The sequence below is a fragment of the Heterodontus francisci genome, chromosome 38, assembly GCF_036365525.1.
Source record: "Heterodontus francisci isolate sHetFra1 chromosome 38, sHetFra1.hap1, whole genome shotgun sequence".
Taxonomy (NCBI): domain Eukaryota; kingdom Metazoa; phylum Chordata; class Chondrichthyes; order Heterodontiformes; family Heterodontidae; genus Heterodontus; species Heterodontus francisci.
Genome location: NC_090408.1, coordinates 28,194,385 through 28,212,667, shown reverse-complemented (window position 1 = coordinate 28,212,667; position 18,283 = coordinate 28,194,385).

Genomic DNA, 18,283 nt, shown 5'->3' with positions numbered 1-18,283 from the left:
TACAGTTGAAGGGAGCTGGTATTGAGGTAACCTTGGCGAGTTGCTGCATTCTATGGTTCATACATACTACAGCCCTGTGCATTGGTGATGTGGAGGGTAATGTTGAGTTCAATCAAGCCGACTGCTCTATCCTGGATAGTGTTGAGCTCCTTGTGTGTTGTTTTAGCTACATTCATCCAGGTGAGAGGTGAGGGTTCCATCACACTCCTAACTTAAATTGTAGAAAGTGGAGAAGCTTTGAGGAATCAGAAGGTGAGCCACTGATCACAAAGAACCAAGTCTTTGCCCTGCTCTTGTTGATGTGACTTGTCCAGTTAACCTTCTGGTCAATGATGACCCATAAGATCGGTGGGATTTTTCTGGTTTGAAATGGTCAATATTTTGCACTTATGTGGCACAAATGTTGTTTAGCACGTGTCAGCCCAAGCTATCCATACCCTGTTGTAGGCTGGGATGGGCTGTTTTTTTTATTGTGAATGCGACTGAATGCTGTGGAACACAGTTTCATTCAAAAATGAGAATTTAGTGTGAAATAAACCACTTCTGTTCTATTGATAACAGGGCTTCCGATGGAGGGTAGGTCATTGCTGAAGGAGCTGTAGATCGTTGAGCTGAGGACGCTTCCCTGATGAGCTCTTGCAATGACGACTTGGGGTTTCAATTATTGGTCTCCATCAACTACGTGATCTTCATTTCTGTGAGGTATGATTTCATCCAGTGTAGGGTTTTCCTTTTGACCTCCACTGACCTCAGCTTTTCCTGGGACCCTTTGATGCCATACTCTGCCAAGTGCTATATTGATGTTGAAGGCGGCTACTTTCAACTCTCCTTTTGGTAGGTGAATGGTATGAGATTATAGAAAGCTTATCCAGTGGAGCTATTTCCTGAGGTCATACATCCTCCAGGATCAAGACCATCAGAAGGGCGTTCTGTAATGTGTTCGAGAAAACTGTTGTCATGGCAGCATAGAACTTACTTGAATAACCTTTTATTTTCAAAGGATGGTGGACATTTTTTTAATGCAGGGAACAGTGCAGTTCTTTCAACAAACAGCACTAAAATTATCTGCTATCTATTTCCACATATCCTGTTTTGTGCTAAGTGTTAGGCTGCCACTTAACTTACCTTAGTAATTAGAATATTTCAGCATTTCCAAAATAAACACCTCCCTAGGTTTTTTGAAGAAGACACTTTGCTAAGCTGACAGAGAAAAGACAAAGATCACATCAATGCAACATGAATAAAATCAACATGCATTTCAAATTCTGGTTAGGACCCTGACATCTTTCCAAAAATCCCAAACATCCAAGGACAGATGTTAAATTGTAATAAAATAGAACAGAGCAAATGAGGAGTAAATAGCTCTTGAAAATCCATTCATTTAAAACACAAATAAATTAAATGCAATGTTAATGATACTTTATTTCAAGCATTACTGATAAAAAATGTACAACATAAATAAAAGTACAAAAGAAAGGTATTACATTTGATGCTTAAGTGTAGCAATCTCCTTGAGGCTGCAACTAAAGTGGATTCATAAGAGTCTTAAAAGGCCCGAATTTAACAATACATCCATGGTATCCGACCAGACTCGTTTCTGAAATGCCTCACTAAATGCCACAAATTAATTTGTCATGGATATTGGCTGAACAGGATCACTGGATACTCGCCAGCCAATAGGATGCATTATTAAACCACATCTCAAGCCTTTTAATGGTGTCTTTCAGACATAAGATCAATGGAATAAGGTATATAACTGAGTGAAGCAGGTCCTACAGAGAAAAAGCTGGGTGTCTCTTAAGAAGAGCCTGATGTTTCTGAAGAGCATGTTTGCACAAAAGAGTAAATTATATTCCTTTCTCGATGTGTCTGAAAGAAGGCACTAAACATGTATTTCAAATCTTAAACAAAAAGTCCTGGAAACAATGGTCAGAAAAGAAACCTCTCAAGGGATCATAAGCTTTTTAAAGAAACTGGAAACATTCCATACTAGATATTTGGCGGATTAAGAAACTAATTTTCTTCTTTCTCCAAAGCTGGAGACCAATCCCTCAGCCCCAGAACATTGCAGCAGGAGTTCCTCAGGGCATCATCCTAGGCCTACCTTTCATTAGGTGCTTCACCAGTGAGCTTCACTTCCAGATAAGATCAGAAGTGGAGCTGTTTGCTGATGATTGTAGTGTTCAGTGCCATTTGCCATTCCTTAGATGATGGAAGAGTCCATGCCTGCATGCAGAAAGACCTGGACAATGCCCAGGCATTGGCTGATAAGTGGGATGCCACAAAAGTGGCAGGAAATGGCCATCTCCAATAAGAGAGAGTCCAACCACCTCCCCTTGACATTCTAAAGCATTATCCATTGCTAGGTATCCCACTATCAATATCATAGGATCATCGTTGACCAGAAACCCCATAAATGCCTAGGCAACTAGATCAGGTGAGAGGCTGGGTCTTTGATGGTGAGTGGCTCACCTCCTGACTCTCCAAAGTCTCGCCACCACTTACAAGGCACAAATCAGGAGTGTGATGGAATACTCACTCTCCATTCACCTGGAAGGACATAGCTGTAACAACACTCAAGAAGCTCAACATCATCAGGACAAAGAAGTCTAGTGGATTGACACCTGATCTACTAGCCTAAACATCCACCCCCAGTGTACCGCTGCTGCAGTGCTACTATTCACAGGCTATATTGCAGCAACATGCCAACAATTCTTTGGCAGTGCCTCCCAAACCCCTGACTTCCACCTAAAATGACAAGGGCCACACACCCTCCTTGACTTGTTCATAAATCAGCATTCCTTGATCACCACGAGGTCAAAATCTTGGAAATTCATAATTAACAGAATTGTGGGAGAATCTTCACCAGATGGATTATAATGATTTAAGAAGGAAGCCCACCACCATCTTCTCAAGGGTGACTGGAGCTGGTCAATAAATGCTGGCCTTGCCAATGGTGCCCATATGCCAAGAATTATTAAAAAAAAAGAAAAATCAAAGCAAGCAGCTGTTACTCATGTTAATGTAAACCTACATGAACAGAACATGATTGAAATGAAAACAATCTATTCAGGCAATGGAGTTTGGTCTCTCATTCAAGTCCATATGACCACTTTCACCTTCACCTTGTCTTGGTGCCAATTCCATTTTCCCTCCACTCCTTGTTCAATCAAAAAAAAAAATCAGCCACCTCTGTTAGAACCTCATAGAATTCTTATAAATGTGTTAGTACATAGCCTGGCTTTCATCAACCCATATTGACTGTATTGGTGCAAAGGTTCTTTTGAATTGTTTTTTTTGATAATAGACTCCATTATTTCTTCAAGTATGGATGTCAACCTAACAGGCCTATGATTCCCAAGATCATACTTCTGATCATTTTTAAAGGTGAAATCATGATAGCAATGTTCTAGTCCTTCGTTATGACCCTTTTGTTCGAGCAGTACTGCAATATTTCCACCACTACAGCTCCTACTTCTATCATAATTTAGTTGACTACTTTTAGATACATTCCATATGGACCTGCCGTTTTAGGACCTACAGTTTCTTTATGGCCGTTTCATTGTTGATCACAATTTTCATCATAAACTCATATACAGTCCTCTACCATTTTATTTACCTGTTTGAAACCATTACTTGAACCTTTTTAATGAAATATGTTGCAAAAAGAATTTTAAAAGCTCTATTGCAGTGGTGGCCTGAAACTTCACCTTTGAAAGGTGGTCAACTAATCATTTAACACTTTACTTGCTGTGAACCTGCAGAAAAAATTGCTTTTCGATTCCCGGATCGGCATGGGAATTTTCTTTTCTCAATTTCCAATTATGCCCTTTCTCCATTTTCTCAATTAGTGGGAAAGCTTCTGTTTGTTTTTCCTTTACATGTACTTTAATCGTCTAATTTGACCCCTTAGCTTTAGGTTTTGATACTGACCTAGGGCGTATTACTTAGGAAGGACTTAATATTGAAGTATGCCGCATGTGTTCATTCAAGCTTCCTTTGTTATTTTAATGGGGATGCCGACTCATTTAAAATAAATTATTTTCAACTTTACTAGAACCAGAAGTGCCCCAATCAGATCAATGTACCAAATAAACCTTTAATGCCAAAATGAAGAGAGGGCGTTTGAACCATAAAAAGCTGAATTTATCAAATACACACTCAGATGAATCAAGCTTTAGCATCTGAGTAACGTTAAAAATCACAATCACCACTTCCTTTAGGCGCATCGTTATATTCGGTTCCTGGAGTAGCTTTTAAAAAAAATTATTCATGGGGTGTGGGTGTTGCTGGCCAGGCCAGCATTTATTTCCCATCCCTAATTGCCCTTGAGGAGGTGCTGGTGAGCCACGTTCTTGACCCGCTGCAGTCCGTGTACAATGCAGGTACACCCACATTGCTGTTAGGGAGGGAGTTCCAGGATTTTGACCCAGTGACAGTGAAGGAACGTGATATATTTCTAAGTCGGGATGTTGCGTGACCTGGAGGGGAACTTGCGGGTGGTGTTCCTATGCGCCAGGCCCACTTCTTGTGAAAAAATGGATTTAGCAGCTCAAACGGAAGATTTTGTGCATCATGTACTGGTATTACTGTTTCCTGTTTATGGCCATTAGCAGCAGAAAGGGTGCAGAATCAACTTTTGCAATGGCATAATGGAACAGCAGAATTTAAAGGGAGTGTCCAGGGCATAGGAGGCTCAGCACTGTGCCTGTCACATAACCCAGGTAAAGATGCTTCTGTCTGAACCTTTAGCCATCTGGACTTCACTAAGATTCAGTGCCTGATCTGACCACTCATGCCAAGTCATGCCACTCAGCACAGCAAGATCTGCCACTGAGCAACAACTGTCTCATTCAGACTCATGATGGACTGAAATATTTATGATCCTATGAATACCCATAGAGTCATTGTTCATCCCAAAAGAGTCTTGTTGAACATAGCAATAGTGGGGAGAAATCCTAATTCTGTCCTTCTGCTAACTAGAAGGATGGACAGTTATGTGGTACAGAGCAGCTATTGTTGAGCTATCAGTACTAATCATTCCTCTAGGAACTAATGCAGCAGCCCATGGGATAGATCCAAAGAAACTTGTGAAGTTAAATGTTTCCAAAAGTGGAAAATAAGGGCCTTTATCTTCCTTGCATTCCTATTCCTATTCCTGGTGCATCACCTTTTTCAGCAATGGCACCCCTCACCCAATTTGTTTTTTCTTTACTTCCTATACATTATATGAAACTCACATCCTCAAGCTTGAACCAAATCTGATTCAGTTGGTCCTTCTCCCCCGCTCCCCCATGACTGTTAATTCAGTTCTTTGAAGTAGAATTTTATAGGACCATAGGAACTTTGACCTCTCTTCTTCTGTATATAACCTTCAAACTCATGTAAATTGTTCCTGATTGTCCTTACGTAGTGTAAAAATATTTAAATTCAAGGGTATTATAGTAATATCTCTTTAACATTACTTTTTAAATTTTGGCTTCTTAACAATTGTTACCTTATTATTCTCTTCCTCTTTCATTTCTCCTACAACCATTGTGTTCTGGTCCATTTTTCCAATATCATGTCTGCTTTATCTATTTAATTTCTTTCAGATGGTTCATGACTTCCCCAAAGTCCATCACAAGTCCAATGTCCTTATGAGTTTTCTTTCGCTCATAGACCCTTTAGTTGACAATTGTTCCCCCTTTTCAATACTGTAAAAATACCTCTTTCCACTTTGCAATTTCCAAATTATAAAAACTTGGATCTTGTCCCTCCTTGATCTCAAAGTGAACAAATTAATCTATGAGAATTTATCATTGTAATTCAATGTTTTAGAATCTACAATTATTTTTATTGCCCCCGCCCGAATTATCTGCACTTTTATATTATTTTGCAAGTAAAATGACCAGAATCATTGAGCCCTCAGCTGGGGGGAAAACATGTATAAATTATATATAGGTCATAGCCTTAAACTTTTTTTCTGCTTAAAATAGTGTGGCATACAAGCATGTTCATACAGGAAATAGTACATTTTTCTATTTGAATGATCTGGGCAATCATTTTGAGGATTAGGTGAGTCACTTTGCTTCAAGTTTCTCTAGTCTTTCCAAAGCTTTAGTAGGCTTGTGTCTTAACTGCAACACTAAAGATACAAAGCAGTTTCCTTGTCCCAGTTACAGGCCCATCCTGACTCCAGGGTTAAAAGTGCTTGAGGGAAGGGCTGGGACCAGTGCCTTGAGGACTTTTTAAATTTATCAAAGCTAATATTGAGCATGTGTACACTCCCATATATATGTGTGTTAAGAAATTTCTGGAAAACTAAATGAACTCCATCCATTAATCCAGAACAAGAATTAAGGAGGTAATTCAGCACCAGATATCCTGCAGCTAAACACAATGGTGGTACCATCTCTCCGGAGTTTGAAGTAAAGCAAGGCACTTTGAAGACCCAACCCAAAGCACAGTTTGGAATGTAAACTATCGACAGGTTGCATAGGATTTGGAACTGCTTGAAGCTGAAAGAAAAGCAGCAAAGGCTTTTTAAAAATGAAGACTTTTTGAAAAAGCTGCTTGGATGACCCTACCCAAAGACCTGACCTGATGCATTTTATTAAATCTACCTTGCCTGGGAAGGATTACAGGAAATGGTCCAAGCTGCTGTATGAATGATCTGGGTAATCCCTTTGAGACTCAGATGAGTCATATTGCTTAAGGTTGCTCAATTTGAACAAAGCTTATAACTTCTGATATAGCATCTTAAAAAGCACAGGTGAAAGTAACAGTGTCAGATTCTTTCATTTCCAGAAAGTATCTATATTTTTTTCTCAATGTGATGCTTTTTTTAAAGATTGGTGATGCCCAGGCACCTTATGCAACCAATTATCCTGCTTAGTTTCAGGTAATTATAATCCTGTACTATTATTGCCATGTTGTGACAAGAAGATAGCATTAATTGCAAATTGTATTTTAGTTGCTCCAACAATTCTGATGCTTTCTGGCCAAGAAGTAGGATAGCAGTGTCAACCACATTGCATTTAACTGTGAGAAATATTTGTTCCATGTTCCACAATCTTCTGATCTACAGTATCTACTTAAAGGAGGCCCACCTAAAAATTAAGAGCTAGACAAAATGAAGCTCAAGGCTATTAACTATTGATGGTCTCTGTATTCCAATACCAGCTGAGACAATTGTGAGCATTTCCACTGTTTTCTGAGCTTTAAGTCCACATACCCTTTGATTCATGTACTGTTGTGGATAATCAATTCATGGTGATCTCAGTCGTGGTGAATGTTAATTCTGTGACTAATACTCGGTGAAAGAATTAGTGAAGTAGAAGTTCTTCATACTTCACCAGGAGAAATGAACTGGGAATATAGTAATTACCTGGGGAAACGTGAATCTAATTCTAACTAAATAATTACATTGGATTTTGAGGAGTCTAACTTCTGAAGAAGACGACCATTAATCACGATGAATAACGATTTGGTTTGAATAATTCTAAAAGGATTCTTGATTCCATTGGGAGTAGAGGGATACCAGCTTTGCTGCAGGTCAGGAGGAAGACAAAATGATCTGAAATGCATCCTGAAAGCCAAGCTAAGGGTACAGCTACACTGCCACAGTTGCAGCAGTGCCAAGAGGTCCCAGCTACACATTGACTTGAAATCAGCAGTGTAACTTAGATCTGGATCTGGCACTGAAGCAAAGTGGTGTGAAACCATCTTAGGGAAGTCATCTCCAACTGCTTGACTTGACTGTCATATAACTTCAGTGCTGTGCCAAAATGGATTATAAGGTACTCACAATGGCCATTTGACTTAATAAGCTTGCTGCACAGTCTCAAAAGCATTGGTGGTTTATCAGTGGGGGAGCAGAGTCTACATATTTATGTAGACATGCACGAACAGAGCTCTTTCTTGGGAGGCAGTGCATGATTTGTAGCCAGATAATATAGCAGATATTTTGTCAAATGCAGTCTGAAGCGATTGGTCTGAAACAGCCAGAGTAATATAACTGTGCAACCTAAATGACCAAACACACTGGATGGATTTAACAGTATTTTTTAGTTTTTGTCTTAGGTTCTGATCACTTTCAGGATTTTCCTGTTGTGGCTTTGACGTGTTATTATGATGGGCTTCCTTCCTTATAGGGTAAGGGACAAAATCTCAGGGACTACATCTAGATCATGCCAGATGATACCCACTGCAGTGTCAATGGAAAAGCAGCTTAGTTGCTTGTACCAACTATCATTGCAAACGCATTATACAGTTCCCAGGTGCCCATGACTACAGGAAACTCTGTGCCTGCCTGCTTGTGCTGGTAGTGCGGGTTGCCTAGGCCTTCTTTTGCTCAGCATAGACCCCACCAGTGGAGCCCACACATGCTCTTCTGCAGGCCAGTACACCCCTACTTACTCAATGCATTGGCTGTTACATATATATTGGGTTCTGATCTAGTCTTGGGAGAGGGGACATCCTATGACTAGCTCCATTCCCTGACAATCATTTGCCTTATTAGGGACAGAGGGAGCTTCACTGAAGAAACTCCTGAAAACAACTGAGATCTCCACCTTTTTCTGGGTGTGGGGGTTGGGTTCCGCCAGTCTCGTGCCAGATTTTCAGAGAGAGATCGTCAATAATTTTAGTACCCAGGTGCTCTTTCATCTGTCTCTCCCACCAAGTCTTAGAGTCATTATGGCACAGAAGGAGGCTATTCAGCCCATCGAGCTTGTGCCAGCTTTCTGTAGAGCAATCTGGTCAGTCCCATTCCCCCACTCTATCCCTGTAGCCCTGCAAGTTTATTTCCCTCAAGTGCCAATCCAATATTGAATAGTTAAACTTATGCAGCTTGCATGTGGGAGAGATAATTAGGCAAGGTGATGTGATATCCCATCAATACTCTATGATAATTACCTCAATAATCTAAAGCCAAATAGAAGGACTAGAGCTAAAGGGGAGGGAGGGATGGTTTTCCTCTCATGCTTTGATGTTAAATAAATAATCACTTGGACAGTGTGTGTGTGTAGGAACGTAGGCTGAGAAGGATTGCACATCTGGAATGGTTCTTAATCAGTTTTTCATCCAATGAATTTTAATTATAACTTTCTTGGATGTCCTCTGCCCAGATAATTAATGAAACCCCAAGCACAATAGAGGAGGCTCTGCAACATGGCTATATTGAAGAGAAAGTTGAACATACCGTGCTGCATGAATAATTAAAAGGAGATCCTTTGAACCTTCCCAATGGCTCAAATATTAAATGCACGACCCTTGATGGAATGCAATAAGCAAGGTGCCAGTCTTAATCCAATGTCAGTTGATTTCAGGCAGAACAGCAATGTCGTGCTTCCATGGTTAGGGATAGGGAAAAGAAATGAAAATCAGCCAGGGTTCCTTATCTTCATCATCACAAACCCATGACCCCTGCTGGTAAGTGCTCAATCTGAAGTAGTCCAGTGAAGTCAGGGTTCGGTCCTTGTCAGCAAGTAGGCCTGAATTTTCTTGGACTTTCTGTTGCAGCTCCACCTAAGTTAGGCAGGCGGTGCAACGGTAGAAAATGCGTGGAAAGTGAGGACCATTGTCTCAACCCAGAGGAAAAATGGTCATTTGGATGAGGTCACAGAGGGTGGCTGGCTGCTGTGGAATTGCATTCCCGCAGGACTCGACCTTTTCCGGAGAGGAAGGGAGAGTAAAAAGGCCACCTTCGGACTCACTGGGAGGTCAATGCTGGGTTTGCCCAGTTCTCCGAGGCCATTTGCAACCCTGCCAGCATGCTAGAAATGCTGAAAGAAGCTTAGGAATGTCAAAGTGTGCATTGCAGTTCTGAACATTTTAATGTTGGTCTATTAGGCATCTGTTCATCTAAAGAGTGACCTGTATGGAGACAGTTCTCCAAGGCACATTCTTCACACTGGTTTGGAGTGGCAGCTAAGGTGGTGAATTCTGTCAAAGCCTGTTTGTAATATGAACTGTGACAGCTGGTCTGATTCATCATGGTTATTGGTTAGTCTAACAATATTCTCTATCATAGCAAAAATACTGCGGTAGAACAGGACAGAGATTATCATGTTGAAACAGTAAATGTATGCAGGGTAAGATCACACCAATAGGGTCAGAAAATCTTTACAACATGATCACAACTATGCTTACTTTCCAACAGCCATTAGCTGCAAGCATCACTCAGACATTTCAATGTGCATCAACAATCTGCATTCCATTATTACATGCATGTAAAGTGCATATGTATAAAATCCATGAAATTACTCCCTCCCCCACCTTCTTTGGTTCATTCTTCACAGATTCTTCGATAAATGTGGTTCTTAATCTTCAGATAGAATTCACACATATTTGTTTTGCAAAATGACAATTCTGCAAAGACGCCACAAGAGACTATTTCCTCTGTGCACTGTAAGCTCATTATTAGTTTATGATTTCATAGAAGAAATCTAACTCAAAAGAGGAATGAAAAATTCAATGTGGACAATTTCTGTTAACCTTAAACTTTATCTGACTAAACAGGACCTCCAAAAGGGTTAGCAGAATGCAACTAACATGTCACAGGGTTAAATAAAGCCAGTGGCTGATTCAAAATAGTTGTTATAAGGTGTTCATGAAAGCAGACAATGTCTTCTCACCTTACTTACATCCACTGCACTATGATAACTTATTTATGATGCACCACAAGGAGTTTTCAACAATTGCCTATAGTTATCTCCGCTGACAACTGACCCCAGGTCAGCTCTGTGTTGACAGTGTATCTCCACATGCTTATTCTTTGAAGATATACTCGCAGAATATCCTACCTTGAGTATCTATCTCTGACTCAACCTGGCTGAAGTCCATTTCTGCGAGTATTCACCAAACTTAAATTTGGCATTTATTGCCAATAAATTCCTCGAAGCTGCTCCTGCTCTGCTGGCATTACTTCACTGGTAGTACAGCAAAAGCCCATTTATACATTATAATTATGGAACCAAGGTGAGTAAATGGAGTTAAGATATAGATTAGCCATGATCTAATCGAATAGTGGCTCAGACTCAAGGGGTTGAATGGGCTACACCTGTTCTGCTGCATTTTCCGAGAAGTAAAGCCAGCAACAAGAACAATGTAAAAATCGAGTTAAGACATATTTAAGAGTTAATGCAATCACATTCATTAGAGTTATTCAAATCAGGTACGTACTTAACTACCATGTGTAAAGATCAATGTTGTTCAATGAATCCTGTTTATAAGCATTGTTAATGTAAGTTTGCTGTAAAAAGCAAAATGAGTTTAAAATGGTGAATAATATATTTATTTCATGGCCATAATAGCTTGCTAGCAATGATTTTCTAGTTGAATGCTGTACTAAAATGTCTTTGCTGAAGGTTCACCTTTCACCCAGATACAGATGACCTCTGTTCCAGGCAATGTAGTTTGGCTTGGGACCCTTGACCTGTGAAGAATGAAAACTCATAGCAAATTGTACCAGCGGGGGTGCTTCACCATGGATACCTGACAGATAGAGAATTATTATATACTTAATCACAGATGCACAAAGCACTAGTGTGTCTAAAAATCATGTAATTTTTTTAACAACAGATTGATGATTTTAATTTCATAATATTTTAAAGCTTCAGTGGAACAATAAGCCATTAACTGATGTACCTGCAGCAATGTGGTACATTATCCACTGCACTGGTGTCACCTAAAATGGCAACAGTCTACAGCGTGTATAATGCTAGGATTAACCACTAGGACTACCACTAAAAAAAAATGCCCTCATACTACAGGCTTTCCTGTAGCTGTGAAGATTTATGAAGAGTGGGAGGGAATGAAAATGTAGGTTAGCACCCGAACAAATCAATTTTGCTCGGTCACTTTGGGGAAAAAAGAATATTTCTTGGAGTTCAGCTTAGATATAAATTAGATAATCTTTATTGAATAATTCTATACAAAAGGCATGATTTTGTTTGAAAAACAATTGTGGTGTTAACTATTGGATTATTTATTAAGTTGCACAGTACATTGCCAAAATGTTATTTCATTTCAGTAATATTAAAGATATTTCAGATTAAAGTTTATGCATTTTGTAGATGCAAATTTGCATTTCTGATTGTTATGCACAGACTCATCCTGCTCTATTTTATCAACAATAATGCAACTTTGGTATTTAATACTGTTGATTCATAATACTTGATAGCAACGCAATTGGAATACTCTATCCCTAAGATTCCTTGGCCAGGGTAGTACAGAAAACATAATTTGTATCAGGGAGTGTCAGGAATTTGGGGGGAAATTCATGTCTCCCCCATATCCTGTAGCTCTTTATGTTCCAGTATTGGAAGCAAGAGTGGATTTTCAGCTGGGGGATGGCACAAAAGGAAATGGCTGGTGGGTGGGATGAGTGGTGCAGGGCAAGGTTTCCAAACTACCCGGGGAATACTGCTGAGAACTGTCATAAGTCTATTTAAGTCTGTAATACCTTTACTTGGAAAAGGTGACACAGGAGGATCAACTATCTTTCCAAAAATGCTCATGTGCTCCTTTGGGCGTAGAGGAGGACGGGAGTTCCTTCTGGATCTCATTAAGTCTCCTCTCGACCATCAGAGAGGCAAGAGGTTCAGAGTGGATGCCACTGATGTACTCATCCCAACCATGCAAATAGCCTTGTCCCCAGGGTTAGGAACTGGGTTGGCAGCTAAGGGGGTGGGTGAAGGGGGTGCAGCGGGACGGGGATTCCACTGTGTGCTGCACTATTATTGACAGAACCCTAGGAATTTTAGGCTTGTGTCTCTAGCTCTGCAAGTTTCTTTTTGGAGAGGTGAATAATGCTCAGCCTTGGTAACTTTAGTTGGCTTTTACGTAGTAAAGAGTGACACTGATCATACTAAAACATGATGGCTTTCATTTACTGCATAGAACCACATAAACATGATATCGTGAGGTGTTTAAGATGAATGAAGGATTTGATAGGTTAGATGGAGAGAAATTATTTCCTCTGGTGTTGAGAGTCCAAACAAGAGGAGCTAACCTTAAAATTACAGTGAGGCCATTCAGGCGATGTCAGGAAGCATTTCTTCACACAAAGAGTAGAGGAAATATGGAAGTCTCTCCCCCAAAAAGCTGCTGAGTCTAATTCAGTTGAAAATTTCAAAACAGATTGATAGATTTTTGTTAGGCAAGGTTATTAAGGATTAGGAACCGAGATTAGTAAATAGAGTTAAGATATAGATTAGCCAAGATCTAATTGAATAGTGGCTCAGACTCAAGGGGCTGAATGGGCTACTCCTAGTCTTGTGCTCCTAATGTGGAGTCTCCCTTACACTAACTGTGACTGGATTAGTGTAGTACATTCTATGTGGAGTGATAGAATTAATCAAGGGCCAATGATAATAGACCTGATATTCCAGTTTCTACTATTCACTGAAAGATGCACTAATTTTAGAACAACATAGGCTGATTGCTAAAAATTACAAAAATACAAAACAGAAATGTTCTGTTCGTCTCTGGTTGTAGGTTATAGTCTTGGTCAAAGCTGAGCAAACAGCTCAGGCACAAAAATCCTCCTTTGCAACTTAAGTCTGAGCTTTCATTTATTTAAATAAATTACAGAACTTTATCCTCATCTTGGAATCCTCCTACCCCATGTTAATCAGGTGAGGAATCGTTGAAAGACTCCCCCCCTCTTTTCTCCCTCCTTGTTTGACTGCAACAGGTTTATTTCCTTTTTAAGTGGATATACTTGCCAATTCAGTGAGTGTTTAACTGTTTACGTGCCATGATCATAAAATGAACCAATTGGACAGGTTTTCTTGAGTTTAACAGAAAGGTTAGCTTTAATGTACTTAAATCGATCTAAGTAAAATAATAAAATATGCTCCAACCTTCACACACACACACACACACTTGACATTCACACTCACACACAATAGGTTATAAAGTGGGGAAGGATAGATTGGTCAACTTAGAGTCCGGAGAAATAAGAGGGTATAAAGTCTGTGGAGGTTGATGACTCGGCTGGTTTCAGGCTGAATTCAGTGGCTGTGCGACTTTCCTTTGGTGGTCCTGAGGCTTCCGATTTGAAGATGTGGATTGCTAATTCGGTGGTTCTCCTGGAGACAGTAGTGTGGCTGATTTACTTCAAGGAGTCTCTGTCTGCAGCAGGGGATCCCTGGGTGGTCACGGTCAGCAGGCAGGGTTCAAAGCTTGCAAGGGGGATTGGAGAGAAAGGTTGGAGGGGCCCCACTCAGGTCTTCTCTCTTCAGCATCTAGCTGCTGGTCTCACTACTGCAGATAAAACACCAGCTTCAGCTCACAAAGTGTGGGCCTTTCACTTGACCATCACCCAGTGATTCAAACGTGGTGGTTACTAGTATGTATATCCTCTTGCAACTTAATCAGTCAATGTCTAGGAATTCTCTTCTCACAGCTAGGGTCTCATTGTTCAAATGATTGGGTTTAAGTGGTTTGTCTCTACCAGTTGAATATTCAGTTTATGGCCTTGACTCCATATTAATGGGAACAGGATAGGTGGTTCAATCAGATTCCCCAGGTCATTGTTCTTGATGAGTCTGTGCAGACATGCTGTCTCCATCTCAATGCATTGGAATATGGAAAGTACAGTGATGCAAATTGGGCTGGCCATCTTTAGCTGCCAGCATCAAGTCACCTTTTATTTGTTTTTAAAATTCAATTCAGGTTTCCAGTCGGTGGATTAAAAAATCATCATTCGACATAGCACATTATAGTGACACCCATAGAATCTTGGTGTTTGGAGCTTTAAAATGCCTCTCAATTCCAAGGGAGGCTATTCTTTACATTAGGATGTACAATTTGTAGGAAAATAGTGAACGAGTCTTTAAAGAATGTATTTACAACTTCCCTTCAAATAATATAAAGAGGAAACTTTCTTTCAATATGTAATCAAATCATTACACAGCATCACTATTAACAGAAATACCCTTCTTCTCTCAACTCACACATAGGATCCATTTTAAACTAAACCAATACAACATTTAAGTTCATCAACCTGAAACATTAACTCTGTTTCTCTCTCCACAGATGCTGGAAGACCTGCTGAGTATTTCCAGCATTTTCTGTTTTTATTTCAGATTTTCAGCATCTGCAGTTTTATGCTTTTGGAATATTAATGTATCGATTGGTATTAACCACTTACTTTCCTTAGATTGTCCCATAAAGACTTTAACATCTTTGGTCTACTCCCTTTAATTGCAAGTCTGGGGATACAATTATTAAGTAGACTTCTCTTGTTTTCCAAAAACGGAGTGCAATTTGCTATGTAAAGAACATTAGGCATGTCTGAAACTTGTACAAAAGCAAAATACTGCAGATGTTGTTATCCTGAAAGGAAAACAGAAAATGCTGCAAGTGTTCAGCAGGTCGAACAGCACCTCGAAAACAGAGCTAGTGTATCAGATCAATGACCTTGCGTCAGACCTCAGCCAGATCAGCTGAGTATTTCCAGAATTTTCTGTTTTTTATGTCTAAAACTTGATTCTTTCAGCTAAAGTAACTCTTATACTACACTAAGGCATTCCAATTCCCCAAAATGCAAGTATTGTGAGTAGAATTTTAAAATATTGTTGATGCACTCACATTCAGTGGGCATAAATGGGTAGCAATCAGAGCAGAAACCCTGGTTGATGTTTCCCTTCCTAACTCAGAACATGAGGGCAGCTAATTCACATAGTTTGGGAATTGTACCCAATACTTTCCTTGTTTTTATAGCTCAGCTACTCACTACCTGGTGAGAGAGAGTGGAGCTCACTACCACATGGAGTGGTTGAGGCAAATAGCATAGATGCATTTAAGGGGAAGCTGTATAAGTATATAAAGGAGAATGGAATAGAAAGATATATTGATAGGGTGAGATGAAGTAAATAAATAGAGTGGGAGAAGGCTTGTGTGGAGCATAAACACTGCCAGAGACTGTTTGACCACTTTCTGTGATGTAGCTTTAACAGCTGTGCCCTTAGCCCCTCCCTCGTTAACAAAGGTCGGCTTTCTTTGGAGATCAATCACCTCCTGAAAAAGCATGGCACAGATGATTACTGGCACGAACCATCTTACCTCCACAATCATACAAAACTATCACCTGCTATCGCTAAGAGGAGTGGATTGCCCAAGGTAGTTATTCCTTGTAGTATGTGCAAATGACTAAACATGTACATTTTCTTAATGGTTTTAGAGTCATAAAGTTATACAGCACAGAAACAGGCCCTTCGGCCCATCGTGTCCGTGCTGGCCATCAAGCACCTAACTATTCTAATCCCATTTTCCAGCACTTGGCCCATAGCCTTGTACGCTATGCCGTTTCAAATGCTCATCTAAATACTTCATAAGTGTTGTGAGGGTTCCTGCCTCTACCACCTCTTCAGGCAGTGCGTTCCAGATTCCAACCACCCGCTGGGTGAAATTTTTTTCCTCAAATCCCCTCTAAACCTCCTGCCCTTTACCTTAAATCTATGCCCCCTGGTTATTGACCCTCTGCTAACAGAAAATGTTTCTTCCTATCTAACCTGTCAATGCCCCTCATAATTTTGTATACCTCAATCATGTCCCCCCTCAGCCTTCTCTGCTCTAAGGAAAACAACCCTAGCCTTTTCAGTCTCTCTTCATAGCTGAAATGCTCCAGCTCAGGCAACATCCTGGTGAATCTCCTCTGCACCCACTCCAGTGTAATCACATCCTTCCTATAGTGTGGTGACCAGAACTGTACACAGTACTCCAGCTGTGGCCTAACTAGCGTTTTATACAGCTCCGTCATAACCTCCCTGCTCTTATTATCTATGCCTCGGCTAATAAAGGCAAGTATCCCATATGTCTTCCTAACCACCTTATCTACCTGTGCTGCTGCCTTCAGTGACCTATGGACAAGTACACCAAGGTCCCTCTGACCATCTGTACTTCCTAGGGTCCTACCATCTATTGTATATTCCCTTGCCTGGTTAGTCCTCCCAAAATACAGCACTTCACGCTTCTCAGGATTAAATTCCATTTGCCGCTGCTCCGCCCATCTTACCAGCTCATCTATGTCGTCCTGTAATCTAAGGCTTTCCTCCTCACTATTTACGACACCACCAATTTTCATGTCACCTGCCAACTTACTTATCATGCTTCCTATATTCACGTCTAAATCATTAATGTATACTACAAACAGCAAGGGTCCCAGCACCGATCCCTGCGGTACACCACTGGTCACTGGCTTCCACTCGCAAAAACAACCCTCGACCATCACCCTCTGCCTCCTGCCACTAAACCAATTTTGGATCCACGTTGCCAAATTGCTCTGGATCCCTTGAGCTCTTACCTTCTTAACCAATCTCCCATGCGATACCTTATCAAAGGCCTTACTGAAGTCCATGTAGACTACATCAACTGCTTTACCCTCATCTACACATCTAGTCACCGCCTTGAAAAATTCAATCAAGTTAGTTAGACACGATCTCCCCCTGACAAAGCCATGCTGACTATCCCTGATGAATCCCTGTCTCTCCAAGTGGAGATTAATCCTGTCCCTCAGAATTTTTTCCAATAGTTTCCCAACCACTGATGTTAGACTCACCAGCCTGTAATTACTTGGTTTATTCCTGCTACCCTTCTTAAATAATGACACCATATTCACAGTCCTCCAGTACCTTTCCTGTGGCCAGACAGGATTTGAAAATTTATGTCAGAGCCCCTGCTATCTCCTCCCTTGCCTCACATAACAGCCTGGGATACATCTCATCTGGGCCTGGGGATTTATCCACTTTTAAGCCTGTCAGAACAGCTAATATTTCCTCCCTTTCAATGCTAATATGTTCAGGAATATCACAATCCCCCTCCCTGATCTCTACACCGACATCGTCCTTCTCCGTAGTGAACAAAGATGCAAAGTAATCATTAAGAACCTCAACTATGACCTCTGGCTCCACACACAGATTGCCACTTTTGTCCCTAATGGGCCCCATCCTTTTTTTTCTTGAAGAAATTAGGTTTCATGCAACAAAACCATTAATATGAAGTAAATAAAACTTGGTACATTTCTTTAAATGATGTTGAATTCAGTCTCATTATTGATTAGCTCAAGCAGCCTTGCAACGCTGCTGGAACAGTCACCTCAGCTGCATTACAACTGTTGCTTATCTTGGGCGTCTTGCATTGGAGTGAGGCAGGGGACAGGTGGGAAGGTCTCAGAAGCCAAAGTAGCTCAAAGAAAGACATGCCTTTGGGATCAATGTTTGGAACCAAGTCAAGCTTCTGTGAATGGCTCAATAATCTGTTACCTGAGCCAGACAGGTTCTGTTAGGCTCTG